This window comes from Xyrauchen texanus, chromosome 8 (assembly GCF_025860055.1).
Source record: "Xyrauchen texanus isolate HMW12.3.18 chromosome 8, RBS_HiC_50CHRs, whole genome shotgun sequence".
Taxonomy (NCBI): domain Eukaryota; kingdom Metazoa; phylum Chordata; class Actinopteri; order Cypriniformes; family Catostomidae; genus Xyrauchen; species Xyrauchen texanus.
In genome coordinates, this window is record NC_068283.1 from 39,952,001 (window position 1) to 39,968,933 (window position 16,933).

The following is a 16,933-nucleotide window of genomic DNA, read 5'->3' on the forward strand; positions in this document are numbered from 1 at the left end:
ACTATATTAGTACATATTGTACAGTAAGAATTATAGAATTATATAATTTAGTGCAGAAGGATGAAGTATATTAGTGTATAGTATATTTGTGTAGTATAGTACATTGTTGTGTATCTTTTCCTATAGTGTTAAACGGTGTAGTGTATAGTATAGTTTAGTTCAGTATAATATAGTATAGTATAGAATAGTATAATATAGTATAGAATATAATAGTATAGTATAATATAATATAGTATAGTATAGAATATATTAGAATAGTATAATATAGTATAGTATAATATAGTATAGAAAAGAATAGTATAGAATAGAATATAATATAGTATAGAATAGTATAATATAGTATAGAAAAGAATAGTATAGAATAATATAGTATAAAAAAGTATAGTATAGTATAGAAAAGGTATAGAATAGTATAGTATAGAATAGTATAGAATATAATAGAATAGTATAGTATAATATAGTATAGAAAAGAATAGTATAGAATATAATAGAATAGTATAGTATAATATAGTATAGAAAAGAATAGTATAGAATAGAATATAATATAGTATAGAATAGTATAATATAGTATAGAAAAGAATAGTATAGAATAATATAGTATAAAAAGTATAGTATAGTATAGAATAGTATAATATAGTATAGAAAAGAATAGTATAGAATAATATAGTATAAAAAAGTATAGTATAGTATAGTATAGAAAAGGTATAGAATAGTATAGTATAGTATAGAATAGTATAGAATATAATAGAATAGTATAGTATAATATAGTATAGAAAAGAATAGTATAGAATATAATAGAATAGTATAGTATAATATAGTATAGAAAAGAATAGTATAGAATATAATAGAATAGTATAGTATAGTATAGAATAGTATAATATAGTATAGAAAAGAATAGTATAGAATAATATAGTATAGAAAAGTATAGTATAATATAGTATAGAAAAGAATAGTATAGAATATAATAGTATAATATAATATAGTATAGAATAGTATAGTATAGTATAGTATATTATAGTATAGAAAAGGTATAGAATAGTATAATATAGTATAGAAAAGAATAGTATAGAATATAAAAGAATAGTATAGTATAATATAGTATAGTATAGAATAGTATAATATAGTATAGAAAAGAATAGTATAGAATAATATAGTATAGAAAAGTATAGTATAATATAGTATAGAAAAGAATAGTATAATATATTATAGAATATAATAGTATAGTATAATATAGTATAGAATAGCATAGTATAGTATAGAATAGCATAGTATAGTACAGAAAAGGTATAGAATAGTATAATATAGTATAGAAAAGAATAGTATAGAATATAATATAATATAGTATAGAATAATATAGTATAGTATAGAATAGCATAATATAGTATAGTATAGAAAAGGTATAGAATAGTATAGTATAGAATAGCATAATATATTATAGTATAGAAAAGGTATAGAATAGTATAATATACTATAGTATAGTATAGTATAGTATAGAAAAATATAGAATAGAATAGTATAGTATAGAAAAGTATAGTATAGTATAGTATAGAATAGTATAATATAGTATAGAATAGTATAGTATAGAATAGTATAATATAGAATAGTATAGTATAGTATAGAATAGTATAATATAGAATATTACAGTATAGTAAAGTATGGAATAGTATAATATAGAATATTATAGTACAGTAAAGTAAAGTATAGTATAGTATAGTATAGTATTGTATAGTATAGTATTGTATAGAATAGTAAAGTAAAGTATAGTATAGTAAAGTATTGTATAGTATAGAAAAGTATAGCATGTTTGATACACTTACAAAGAGTGAGACCAAGCACACAGACAGAGAGGTGAGACAGACTGGAAGAGCTCTTAAAATTAAACTGGAATAATGTGCTAGAGGTGTGTGTGTGTGTGTGTGTGTGTGTGTGTGTGTGTGTGTGTGTGTGTGTGTGTGTGTGTGTGTGTGTGTGTGTGTGTGTGTGTGTGTGTGTGTGTTAGGAGGAAAAAAGTCTCTCTCTTTCATGAGCTGTTATGCGTCTTCCTGTCTTTCAGACTGATAGAGAGAGGGCAGGCTCAACATCTGACGTTATACAAATAGGAATTCCCTTCACTGGTCTCTCTTGCTGTGTGCTCATTCACTCACACACTGTCTGGCCCCCAGACGAACTCTTTCTCTCTCTCTCTCTCTCTCTCTCTCTCTCTCTCCTATATAAACACTCTTAGTGTCTATACTGGAGTCGGGCACTCCCTCTGAGAAACAACTGCTGGAAGGTTCAACCTAGGCTTTATACGGAGGAATGAAAGAAATTTGACAAACCATCCAGGTAAGAGGCCAGGGTAACCATTCTTAGCTGTACATAACATCTGTGTGGGGCTTCAACAGTATCTATTACCGTTTTTTTTATCTGCTTCAGTTTTCTGAAGATGTTCCTGACCTGCGCTGTGCAGGAACTTTGTTGTAGTGGGTGATAGTAGCAAACTGGATGTCAAGAATGACTTTGAGTGTAGCCAGACAAGTGATCCACTTAAGTGTCCAGAGGAAAGGTCGTCCGTAAATAGTTTTATTGAATGGGGCGTCTGTGTGTCTGTCTGCGCGATTGTGTGACATCTGTCATCCAGACATGAGTTTGGCGAGTGTGAAACAGAGGTCATAAAATGCTCTCAAAACAAAGAGTGTGGAGATGAGGCCATGGAGAAAAGCTCCAGCATTCTTCTCATTGTTCTCAAGTCTCGAAAGACTTCGCCAGACGCAGCAGAGCCAAAACAACTTTCAGAAGAAGAAAAAACAGAAAGGTCAAAGCCGAGAGTGTCAGGAGAAGTGTCCGAGCCGGAGTAAGTTTGGTACTCCATGGAGAGAATGAGAGAGATGTGTAGATCAATACAGGGGAAAAACCCCGCTGAGGTGTTTATTCAAGTCATCATGTGCTGGTTAAGCCTCAGAACGAGAAAACGAAAGTGTTTAGTCAAATGCCTATTACTTTATTATACAGTGTAGTGTATAATATTGCAAAGTTTAGTAAAGTACATTAATGCATTAAATAGTGTATACCAGGGTCAGACAGAAATTAGATTTTGCCACTGAAAGGGACATAAATGCCCCGGATATTTGTATGTGTGTGCAGAAAATGCTGCTGTAGTGAATTTCTTTGTTTTTATCTTTTATTTAGCCCTATCAAGTTGCCACTGACATTTTGACCATAAATGAACGCCACAGTAAGTTTTATATGTTGGGGGAAAAAAAGTTGCCTCCAAAAGTTAAAATGCCCCACTAAATCATTCTCATCTGGCACATTCGGCCCCTTAGAAAAACTTTAATTGCTGACACTGTAACCAAGAGTCAGTTACATTTTTAATCAATCTTATAATATTTTACAGATCAGTGCAAACTTGTTTTTTCAACTTGCTATAAGTATAATATAGTAAAGTACAATACAAAGTATACTAAAGTGTGTTTTGTTGCAAAGTGTATAGTATAGTATGGCATTGTAAAATATAATGTATACTGTATATAAAATATATTCTATGCAATTTATACTATAGACAATGGTATAAATGGTCAAATTATAATGTTGTAAAGTATTGCAAAGAATATAGTAGTGTAGTCGAGTATAGCACTGCAAAATACAATGCATACTATATATGATGTATACTATACATTATATACTATAGACAATTATATATATATATATATATATATATATATATATATATATATATATATATATATATAAAATATTGTAAAGAGTATAGTACAGTATAGTATAGTATTGTAAAAATACAGTGGATTCTATATTTATATATAGTATAGTATAGTCAGGTTTGGGAGGGATTACAGATTACATGCTGTAAAATGTAATTTGTAATGTATTCTGTTAGATTACTCAAGGTCAGTAATGTAATCTAAATACTTTGGATTACTTCTTCAGCACTGGTCGATTTTTTCACTTGTTTTGACTATAAAAACTCAGTAAGACAAAATACACATGTTAAAAATACATTCTCTGAAAAACCCAAATATCTGATGCAATGATGTTTCTAAAACAGTTTAAATCAAATTGATCTTGTTTTAAGGATTTTTAGATATTTTTACAGGAAAACAATGCAGAAAATTATTATCAAGAATACGATTTCTGCCCTAATATCACAGATCTTACTCGAAAAAAAAACAATTATGATCCAACATGAATTTTCTTGATAAATGTCTAGAAATAGCATTTTAGCTTAGCGTAAAACTGACAATTTACACAAGGTTTATTTCTATTTCTTCTGCTCCAAACTTACTTCAAACGTACTTCTCCGTTTGCTCGTATGAAAGTAACACATCATGAGAAAGTGTTTCACTACTGTTCAAATGCACTTTGGATCACATCATTTATATGTATAAATGTTTTCCATCTGAAAGGACTAAATATTAAATGAAACAAATGACAATAAAATGCAAAGTAATCTCTTCAGTAATCAAAATACTTTTTGAATGTAACTGTATTCTAATTACCAATTATTTAAATTGTAACTGTAGTGGAATACAGTTACTTATATTTAGTATTTTAAATATATGTAATCCTGTTACATGTATTCCGTTACTCCCCAACCCTGAGTAAAGTATTGAAAAGGAACCCATTGAGGTTTGTCTCAGGATGTGCTCATTAAGCGTCAGGATGAAAAAACAAGGCAGACGTAGAAACTACAGAGACACAGTGCAGGTTCGGCTCCAGAAAGCTGTCTGTCCTACTTTTCAGTGAGTACAGGAGTACTCAAGACTGGTACATAAATTAGGAAAGCACTAGTGGAACATGTTTGATGGATTCCTGTATTTGCTGCATCCTCAAGTGTGTGTGTGTGTGTGCTCTCTGCGGCCTCCATGCTGAAGTTAATGGCTACTGCTTTGGATTTGGCGTAACAATATCTGTGGTTAGAGTACAAACACAGTACAGAGAGAAGGAAAGATGATGACTTGTGAATTTCTGCTCTTTTAAAACAGAATGAACGCTTTTCTCCGTAACTGTGAAACTACCGTTTCAGATTTTCTATTTGGTGTCATCCAATTTGCTATTGAATAAAACAAACAAATGAAACATGCATATTCCCACGGACTGGGTGGAGAACTACATGCACATTACTGAATTCAATTTAAAAGCTTCCTTTTGTGTTTTGCGCTATTTTGTCTGAGTCGTTAATTACACTTAATCTGTATCGGTTTTACCGTTCTAATGGCAGACAAGACAATTTTGCTATTTAACAAAAATGGCCGGGCGGGGGGGGTTACATATAAAATGGTGTTGAGTTTATCTGATAATATGCAACAAGATCATTATTTAAATGTATCCATAAAACCATGGAAATAAAAGATAAATATTGTACATTATTTATGTATCAATTTTAATGTAATCTAAATATTTATTGTATGACATTTTTTTGTGCTCTGTTACATGCTTAGGCCAAGCAAAAGTCACAAGTGTGCACATCCTGTTTGTGTGTAAAATATTTCATAAAACAAAAAAAAAAGTACTAAAAAGCAAAAACACAATTTGTCAAAACTGATGGAAAATTCGGCCTGTTTGAAAATTAGACCCCTGTGCCTCAAAGCAGCATCTCAATGATTAGATATAAATGTAATGAATCATTTCTTTGAATGTTGAAATGATCTTTAACATCTCTAAGAGACCATCAGACCACCTATTCACTCAAACCAATGGATTTGTGGTTAAAAATCTTCATGCACACTCAACTGAATAAATACTGCAGATTTACAAAACACAGTATGTGTCATATGTGACTATGTCAGCCTAAGTTGGTCTTTACAAAAGATGTGCATTCAGTCCTGTGTTAAAAAAAGTCAAATTTGCTGGTACAATGGTCTGGTGTGCAGTAGAGCAAATTGGATATCACAGATGTTTTTTCTCGAATCCCTAAAATTAGCTGTAACACTTCAGAATGAAAGTGTGACTTCTCATCATGAGGACGGCCGTAAAACTCATTCCTGCTCTTTTCATCTGAGAGCTGTAACCGCATCCACTGCATAAAGCCAGACAGTGTCATTAGCAAGAGGAAAGACTGAGATCATTGGAAGGAGAATAACTGTGCTTCAATTTAGGAAAAAAGAAGAAAGGTCTGATGGAAAGTATTAATGGCTAGAGGAAAAATGCGAGAAGATCTTCCCATTTGCGAGGCATCACTCCATCAGGTCTAGATTCAAATTGATGATTTCAAGAACTTGTGAATATCGAGAAAACACATCAGAGGTCCTTAGACAGTTGCAATGCCACTAATTAGCTTCAAAAGCAATATTCAGGCTCTGTTCCTAAACCTAGTAAGCTGCCTTGCTGTCTACTGGCTACATAGGCAGCTCCCTTCTAATGCAGCATCCTTACTAAAATGTAACCTCATAAGTAATATGGGAAGTAACTCTGTAATCTCGGCCATTGGAGACTCAACTTGCTAGCATTTTGCTGCTTCAATCCTGGACACGACGCACATCTAGCTGCTAAAATACAAGATGTCTTGATTTCAGCCAAAACCTGTGACGTCCTGGCTAACACTGGACAGTTTGGAACCCTACTTTCAATAGAGTTTATAGTTAGCATGTTGCTAAGCTACAAAGCTGACTCACTTTTGTAAGGTGCTGTCTTCACAGAAGTTTCTCTAGTTGCCATATTCTCCATTTTTTACAATTGTTTTGTCAGACCAGCATCGCTTCCGGTAACTTCACCACCTCCACAAAGTACGGCAAGCTGTGTAAATGCACGAAGTGTCCAACTTTCCACAATCTGTTTTGAGAGTTGAAAAACTGCATCATCCGGGTACTCATAGTACACTTCTTTTAGTTTAATTTTCAGTGTAAACATACTACTCGCACTACTTACATTACAAAATGCCGTAGAATTGTGCAGAAGTGTGTGGATTTGGACGCACCACTACTTTCAATAGAGTTTGGTGTTAGCATGCTGCTAAGCTGATATGAAAAATATGGGATGCATTAATTCCGGCCATAATATAGGATGTCCCAGTTAACACGACACAGTTGGACACCTTGCTTTAAGTAGATTTTGATGTTAGCGTGTTGCTAAGCTAACAGTGTAATACTCAAATAAGCATGAAAACATGAGACGTCTTCATTTCTGCCAAAACGTTGGATGTCCCAGCTAAAATGGGACAGCTGGCAACCCTACTTTCAATAGAGTTTAGTGTTAGCATGTTGCTAAGCTAACAGCGCAATACACAAATAAGCATTAAAAAATGGGACATCTTAATTTCAGCCAAATTATTTGATGTCCAGGGTATTACGGGGCACCTTACAACCCTACTTTCAATAGCGTTGAGAGTTAGCATGTTGCTAAGCTAACAGTGCAATACTCAAATAAGCATGAAAATATGAGACGTCTTAATTTCTGCCAAAACGTTGGATGTCCCAGCTAAAATGGGACAGCTGGCAACCTTACTTTCAATAGAGTTGAGAGTTAGCATGTTGCTAAGCTAACAGTGCAATACTCAAATAAGCATGAAAATATGAGACGTCTTAATTTCTGCCAAAACGTTGGATGTCCCAGCTAAAATGGGACAGCTGGCAACCCTACTTTCAATAGAGTTTAGTGTTAGCATGTTGCTAAGCTAACAGTGCAATACTCAAATAAGCATAAAAATACGGGACATCTTCAATTCTGCCTAAACATTGGATGTCCCGGCTAAAACGGGACACCTTACAACCCTACTTTCATTAGAGTTGAGAGTTAGCATGTTGCTAAGCTAACAATGAACAATGATAACAACTGTGTGCAATATAAAATGTTTTGTTCTTTAGAAATATTTTTTTATCTTATGGAACAACTCTCGGACGTGTGCTTATGATGCCTTAAAATAATGCCACGAAGGCAACTCGCTATGTTTTGAAACAAAGCCGCTCTGTCTTAATGCAACATTTCAGTTGTGACTGCACTTGGAAAGGCTAGTTTGAGAGTGTGGAAAATGTATAATGATTTCACTTGGAAATGTATTTATTTATAAAACAAATTTACTTTTGCAGCTGTTTTGTTACTGGTCATTTGAGATGGATGATGTAAAGATGCTACATAAGAATGTCAGCACACTTGACTGCTAAATCTCATCTTGCACAGTTACTGGGAAAAACCCAGAAAGAATTATCCCACAAACCACTCGGATAGCAGAAAGCACTGGTGGTCTTTGTTTAAAGCATTAGCTCATGATTTAGCTCGTAGCATTGTCCTTGATATTCTATGAAGACGTAAACATAACGCAACGTGTTTATTTAAGTTTGGAGTTCCCCTCAGTCTGGATGCCATGGAGTCTTTTTTCAAGACTGACATTTGTAATGACAACTGCGAGACACTGGAAGGGACTGGAACGGTTGCATTGATTGATTACGATGCTGTAAATGTTCCTTCAGAAATGTTTAAAGGGAAAACAGTTTAAAGCTAATGTAAAGTGACAAGTTACACTGGAAAACATGCTCTTGCTGTCTGAGGAACCTACTTAAAAACTCAGAAAAGATGAGTAACTCATATCTTTGATTCTACTAGACAGCAATAAAATTAAATGGAGCGTAAATGGAGACTTCGGCTTATGTCTCCTGATCATTTATCTCCTGAAAAAAGACCCCAATCTCACATGGCTCTCTTCTATAGTTTCAGATGGGATCCCAACAGTGTCTCAAACTATGCTAAGTTTTGCTATGATAACAAAGTCTGCAGTCTAAAGTTTTCAATATGAACTCATGAACATTTCTCATTAAATTCTTCAAAACGAATGATCTGAACTATGCTCTATACTCTTACTTTAAGATATGCTAGATCTTCATGCTTTAACTCCACAGATTTTGCCTGATTTTTGTCACTCTTAAAATGTTACACCAGATGAAAGACGGTGTTTTGAACAGAGCACATACTTTGCGTTTTTTACGGTGCTCGGCAGAACTGCACGTCATTCTGATCTCGTTTCAAGCTGCCATTGAAAAGCTATTTTTATGAGTCCACAGGAAGCCCAGTAACCCAGACGTTAGCAGAGGGAGGGTGCCAGATGCAATGACCACGGACTACATGACAAAATATTAGGTGCTCTTTGAACACCCAAATTTAGTTTGAAAGCTGACACAAAGGTATTTAGCAGAATGGCAGTGCTGCTATTTTCCATACAATGAAAGCGTATAGTGACCAGGGACTGTTAAGCTCAAAAAAGGACATAAAAGTAGTTTGTGCATACTTGACTACATTCCAAGTCTATATTCAATTTCAATGGGTCTTTTTGGAGCTGCAGCCCCCGGCCACTATATTGTATGTTGGCTATTCATTGTAGAAAAGCAGCGTTGAGAGTCTTCAAAATATCTCCTTTTGTAGATCGCCACAAGACTGGGGATGGGAATCATAAGGATTCCTCCAATTCATCTTACTGATTCCGATTCCTTAGAGATTTCATTTATGATTCTTATGGTACTTTTACAAACTAACTCATGTTTATTGTATTTACTGCCCTCAGCAGCCTGTACATAATCATGCGATCATTTCATCATTTAAAGCTGAAGTGTGTAACTTTTTCTGTGTTCAAATACTTTCTCTTATCCCAGTTTAATTTGCAGGAACAACTGTAAGAAAGCCATTTGTTAGTTAACTTTCTCAAAAACTGTAAACACTGTGTCTCTGTGGCACTATAAATAATCCTCTGTCTGTTTTAAGCAACAGTCCTAAAACAACCGTCCCGTCTGAAACAACACTGACTCTACCAATGATGTAAGTTGGGGGCGGGACTATTGGTTTGTTCGATCATCATTTGTTTTTGCAATTCCATTCGGTGGCGCTAGTGGCACAGAAATGACACCAGCTTTAACTGAACAGATTCATGCTAAATGTGTTTGCACACTTTTTAATGAAGACATTTTATTTGTTCATTCATTTTTATAAAACGCCACTAATTACATCAAAACTCATAATGTGAGGCCTGGGTATCTCAGCGAGTATTGACGCTGACTTTCACCCCTTGGAGTCACGAGTTCGAATCCAGGGCGTGCTGAGTGACTCCAGCCAGGTCTCCTAAGCAACCAAATTGGCCCGGTTGCTAGGGAGGGTAGAGTCACATGGGGTAACCTCCTCGTGGTCACGATTAGTGGTTCTCGCTCTCAATGGGGCGCGTGGTGAGTTGTGCATGGATCATGGTGAGTAGCATGAGCCTCCACATGCTGTGAGTCTCCACGATGTCATGCACAACAAGCCACGTGATAAGATGCGCGGATTGACGGTCTCAGAATCGGAGGCAACTGAGACTTGTCCTCCGACACCCGGATTGAGGCGAGTAACCGCACCACCATGAGGTAGTGGGAAATGGGCATTCCAAATTGGGAGAAAACGTGATTTGTTCCGATGGTAGTGTGTTGTATGTTTTGCAGTGTAGATTCAAATGAACCGAGTCAAAAGAGTCATTAATTTGGGAACTGGACTACACTTGTCGCGCTATATGTTTCGCACTGTAGATTCAAAAGAACCGGCTCATTAGAGTCATTTGTTCAGGAATCAGACTTCACCGGTCTGTAGATTCAGGAGTGGTAACTAGAGCTGCATGGAACGCTGATTGTTCCATCCATGGCAGAATAATGCTCATTTGAGAACCGTTAATGGAACCGAAAGTCGGAAAAATAATAATAAAATTCCGGTGTTGTGCCGAAATCTGACTGCTCGCCCGATTCTGATTCCCTGCTACCTGATTGACCCTTATCTCTAAAGCCCACCCCTACACCCCATCCCTACACCTACCCCTAAACATAAGGATACTAAGCAGTCAATCGGTACAGCACTACCCGTCATTTAATAGAAAAAACCTGAAATCGTTCTGAATGAGAAGGTTCTCGCTTCCCAAATCTAGTAAATGACGACAGATTTATAATTTTTGGGTGAACTTCTTCTTTTGCTATGTTGTTTCCCAACACTATTGGATTTCTCACAGTGTGCGACGGATGATGTATTAGGACAGATATAGAATCGCAGGACCCCATCTCAGAAAGAATGACTTGAGCCCTTGTCCACTTCTTCTGCTTGCCAGGGGAATTCCTGGCAGAGTGATTTTTAAACCTAACGATTGAATCACATTGCCAGGGATTTCCAATGGCTTGTGTGAGGGACGCAACCTCGAGACGGCAGACACGGCAAATACGGCTGCTCAGACACACGCATACCTGAACACGCGAGACGTTAATCCTGAAGGAATGTGGACTGTCTCGCACAGCACACAGACACACACGTAAAAATGTTGACTGGAGTATTTATGCAAATTTCGGTAGACTTCTACAGTATGTGATTTCTACACGGTTATGCAGTGCCAGGACTTAATCCATATGTGAACAGTGCATTGAACATTTATGTTCACAGTGGTTAAGTTCTGCCACCCTGGGACCAAAATCAGCACAGGATGGCCTGTGAGGTTCCTCTGGGAACTGGTGCTTGTAAATAACATATGATTGTTGTATATCTTACTGTGCATCTTGAGTTGTTATTGAGCAATATTCAACACGGTATACAAAGAAAAAGCTGTTACTTTTAAAATAAAGGTTTTTATGTTCATTTTAATGTTACAGTTTTGTTTTAATGTTACATTTATGTCTTCTTATTTCACTTTGTTACTTTGTTTTTTATTCTGTCCCATCTGATGCAGTTAGATCTTATTTAACGAACTTCCTCTTCTGTGTCCGTGTATTGTTTGTTGTTGTTGTTGTTGTTGTACTGTATATTTTCAATAGTTCAATGATAAATATTGTGACCGTGACTTTATTTACTAATATATATAAAATAAAATACAAAAAATGTGCCTCTTTTAAAAGACGTACGCATTTACATTTCACAACTAAATTAAATCAAATTGAATTTTAAACCAAATTAATTTAGTAAAACTTAAAATATTTGTTTTTTCATTTTATTTTATTTTATTAAAGATTATTCAATTCAGTTTTATAGAATGTTGTTATGAATTATAAATGTGTAATTTAAACCAATGTTGGTGGTATATGTTTATATATATATATATATATATATATATATATATATATATATTAGTAATTATGAAGTTTGTTCAATTAATGGCAAAGCAAATGTAGTTAATTTTCCATTAACCAAACTGTATTTTATAAAAATGTGAATTTGATTGACTAAGTTTTAAAAGTTCATACTTTTTAATAATTGTAATTATGTTCAGTGCATCACATTTATTCAGAATTTGTAATATGTACACCAATGAAACATTACTCAACTCAGTTTTATGGGATAGTTTGTGTAATTGAAATGCGTAAATCTTAAAAACACACTTAAATATTTACAATTTTACCGAGCTGTTCCCGGGCCAAAATTCCCGTCAATCATAATCCTAACACTACCTCTAACCCTAACCCTAATTTAACTACCCCTATAAATCAGAGTGAAATTATATTTTAAAAAGATCATTAAAGCCCATCCCTAAAATCTGAGCGGTTGTTAGGAACGTTGGTCAAGTACCAAGAAAAGGACACATCCAAAACTGAATATATTTGTCAAGATTTACACAATTGGATTTCATAACAAATTTCCATTAGATTGAATGGAGAAGTCTTTAACTAAATTAAAAAAATAAAACAAATGTAGTTTTAACATTTAAATGTTTATTAATTTAGCTCAAGATTACACAATTCAATTGTGTAGGAAATCAGTTATGAAATTCAACTGCGTAAATCTTATAAATAGGCTGAATTTGGCATATTCATGATCGTGCGCTGTAAAAAACATATTTTGCCTTTATTTATTGTAACTTAACATGTAGAGTTAAAAAAATGAGTTAAAAGTTGTTGGCTGACCTTGTGATAAGTTATTAAACTATTATATTGAAACTATTCAGCTGAAATCAAATGCATAAGTCAACAGGCTCACATATTCACATTCCCAGAATGCTCTGCGGCATGAATAAATTATGCAAATGTTACTGTCTAGCTCTTCATTGTTTCAGTGTTTGCTGCTTTTATTTATGCTGTTGATTGTTTTGTTTGTTGTTACTTTCAGTTCTTTTTACACAATGATGTGTTTGATGATCGTCACCATCGTTGTGATTTGTGTGTAAAGTATTAAATCCCACGTGTGTCTCCTCGAGCGATGATTTCAGTTCTGAACCTGATAGAGGGATCGGACGGTCTCTGATCATCAACTGAACATTTACCATCAAATGCAGATTATATACCACTTATATAGTTATCATTAGTAATATTACAGTTAATGATAATAGAATTGAACTTTTGTATTCATTTTGATTGAATGAGAATTAAGGCAACTGAACTGAGAATGTCAAGTTTACTTAAAAATATATTGAGCTCATTTAACAAGTTATATTGATTTAAGCCATGAACTTTATGTTCTATTTAAACAACTTTCCCTCTTAAGTTGACACAACTTACTTTTTTAACGTTTACATTTATGCATTTGGATAAAAGCGTTTTTATCCAAAGTTTGTGCACTTATTACAGGGACAATCCCCCCGGATCAACCTGGAGTTAAGTGTCTTACTCAAGGACACAATGGTGGTGGCTGTGGGGCTCGAACCAGCGACCTTCTGATTACCAGTTATGTGCTTTAGCCCACTACACCACCACTACTCCACCTTTTAAGTTACAGTTAAGTAAAAACCTGTAGGCTCTCCATATTATCAAAGACATTAAATGTGTTTTCGCTTTATTAAATTTGACAAAGACAGAATAATGTGTGCATTGAATAATTTTTTTTTGTAAATTTGCACTTTGATGTTGGACCTGCCAAAGTAACATGGGACTATGGGGCAGAGCTATCCCCATTGGACACCCCACTCGCAATTGCCGGTTTTGAGCACAAGACTTCACATGTACTGCCCGAAAATGTCTGTGCCACCACAGACTGATCGCTGGCCCCTGCCCGGCCACACCCTGCCCGGCCACCCCTGTGAAAAACTCCTGGCTCCGCCCCTGCGTTTCGACAGGCCAAACTGAAGGTGCAATAGTAAGCTGTCTCATAATGATGAACGTATGACATATTTAAGCAAAGCAGGTACAGTGATGTAAGAACTCTTCTCAGGACATTTGCTGACCACAAATGTCCAATCTGCTCAAATGTGCACCTCAAAAATATGGGATTTACTGCAGAGTAGCCGTACTGAAACTGTTTGTATCCAAGGCCCAAACAATGAATAAACTACTGTGAGGAGTGTAAAACAAAGGAAAATCTCACAAGATTAAATGAGTCATCTTTTACGGTATCTCCTGCATCTACGTGGGTTTACTGTACTTACGAGAAAGCCGATGCATGCCTGCAGTCCATTATGTCTGTTGCCAGCTGTGACACCCGTTAGAGGATCTGTATGAGCAGGCGTCTTGTGGAAGTCATTAGGTAATTCGTGTAACAGCGGCCCAAGGTCATGAACACTGATCAGCCATTATAGTCCCATATTCACAACTAGAATTCCAGAATTGAATGGACCTTTGGATTCAATCCAAACATCATCAAAACATTATGAACAATTTTGAAGCACATCGTGCAAAAGAGATCATCTCTTCACATTCTCCAAGAACTGGAGGTGTGCTTGGGGAAGAACTGAACAATATTCAATAGCAACAGCAATACTGGAAGTACTGCAGCTATTCTGAAGCAAAGCGTGGCCATTACTTCTAATTACGGTCTTGATATTATTGTAGCTGTAGGTGTTTCCAATTGTTAGGATTTCAGTCTGTCTGTTTTTGTTCATGGTAAACGTTGTCGCTAATTTAGTTGGCTTCTTTGTGACAATTTGCTTGAATTTTTCCTTATGTGAAAGTCACTTTGGATAAAAGTATCCACTAAATAATTAAATATGCATTGGTAAATCTCACGAAATTAGTCAAGAATATGCCCAAGTCATATACCAAAACATCCATATTTCCATCAAGTTGGTAAAGCCTTAATAGGACTGCATTGTGATATTAATTTCATAGTAGTTATACAATACCCCCCTCCCTCTTTTATGACCATAATGAGAAAAAAATGATATATATATATACATTGTATACTTTTTACATGATTTGCAATACAAACTCTACAAAGGCTTTGGGAACGATTGGATTTTTTAAAAGTGGAAGGGGCTCCGTGACAATTTAATAAAACAAAGAATCGACACGGAGATAAAAGTGCCGGTCCACGGAGAGAAAAACCTGCATTATTGTCTTTACTTGTGGCTGAAACAGTACGATAAAAACTGTGACATCACCAAGGGCAAGGGTTACCTTCCCCCATCCCCCTGGAATCTACGCCCATTTGGGGAATGAGTGATGACAGCAGATTAGGCACCGCCCCCTCCCGTCTCAACCGGGAAATCAATAAAAGGGCAATAGATAATAGAAAATAGGCCAATTAAAAATGCAATTATCAATCACTCTATATATTCAATATTTCAATTGATAATTGTGTTTTTTATGCGTTTATGTATATAATGTATATAATTGATTGCTCCACTGATACAGACCCCCATATGTGCCAAGTTTGTAGTTTGTAGCTTTTGAAAAATCCCTAAAATAAGAGTAACTGTATGCTGGCTTGGTCAGGCCAACATAATAAGAATCGCCTTTGAGAATAACAAGAATTTTCAAAAGTAAACAGGCGATACAGTAATGAGCATTTTGGGGAAATAATCACGCAATCCAATGGTCCTAAAATGGTCTTCAAGATATGCTTTTCATTTCCTTTATGCAAATTATAATTGTTCACATTTTTTGTTTGATCTTGGGGGTGAAATGTGACCTGAACACTGTTTTCTGTTTCATTCTTCTCAGTCATTCTTTCCTTTTATGTAACCTCATGATTGTGTCTGTGCTGTTCTCAGTGGGCTGGTCTCCTGTGCCTGCTGTGCTGATAATCAGTGGATGGCTGCAGCTGGCTCAGTTCAGCAGGAACAGGGGCCTGGTCTTCTCTCTGTGGCCTTCTGCTCCTTCACATACACTGTGATAACACAGAGAGAGGACTTTACATACTGGAGCTGAACAATTCACGTGACAGGTATGAAAACTGTTGGACATAAATCCACAAATGAACTGTTTATAATGCATTTCCTTTGCTATAAAAATGGTTAAATAATCTGTTAGATTATATAAATGTTTCTGTTTTATTTTGTCTATTGTAACACTATTAATAAATTGTTTTTTTTTAAATACTTGATACACAGTTCAACCATTTTGGCTGGCATAACAATAGAGAAAAGAGAATAAAATACAAAATATATTGTTGCAATATTTACATCAATTTAGTAATATAATAAATATATTTTTGTATATACAGTATATTTGATATATGTATTATATATAAATATTTGCCAACCTTACAGCTGGTTTGTGAGCCACTCCCACAGCTGTTGTGTTTTCACTGATGGCCAAGACCATATAATGTGCCTCTTTGTACTGGGGAAAAAGGCTTGTACCGATGAAGGCTTTCTTAGCCGAAACACGTTGGCCATTTTAGATGTTGTAGATCGGTTAAATAAAGGCTTTTTAATTCATACCGTGTGAGTGTCTTGGATCTTTGTTGCCCCTTTTTCCACTGAGCACCAACGGCTATACTTTTTTATCCCTTTGTAGCACACCTAGTTTATTTATTTATTTATTTATTTTCATTGTTTATTATTTCTTATATATGTTTAGTAACATACATTCAACATTAACATACATATCTATGATATATATAATACAAATGTTATTGTTTTGTAATGAGAATAAATAATCATGTGTAATAGTGGAAGAGTATCTGGTCTACTATCTAAAAGGTTGCAGGTTAAAGCTGCACAATTATTAATATAAACAAATAAATACAGACCAAATAAAATGTCTAATGAATATATTTAATAATATAAATATATAAAAATTAATTATAGTAAAATGCAAGTTTATTATTTTATATTATATTATATTAACATGCAATAATGGATGGT

At 34.7% G+C, this 16,933-nt stretch overlaps 1 protein-coding gene across 1 annotated transcript in view; it reads left to right on the top strand.

Moving 5' to 3' along the window:
• Positions 1-2,147: 2,147 nt before the first annotated feature.
• jmjd8 (jumonji domain containing 8) overlaps positions 2,148-16,933 on the top strand; it is a 37,529-nt gene continuing 22,743 nt past the window's right edge. Inside the window, exon 1 of the mRNA XM_052131687.1 lies at positions 2,148-2,325. The gene's annotated coding sequence lies outside the window, so the exon portion shown is untranslated. The remainder of the gene's footprint in view (positions 2,326-16,933) is intronic.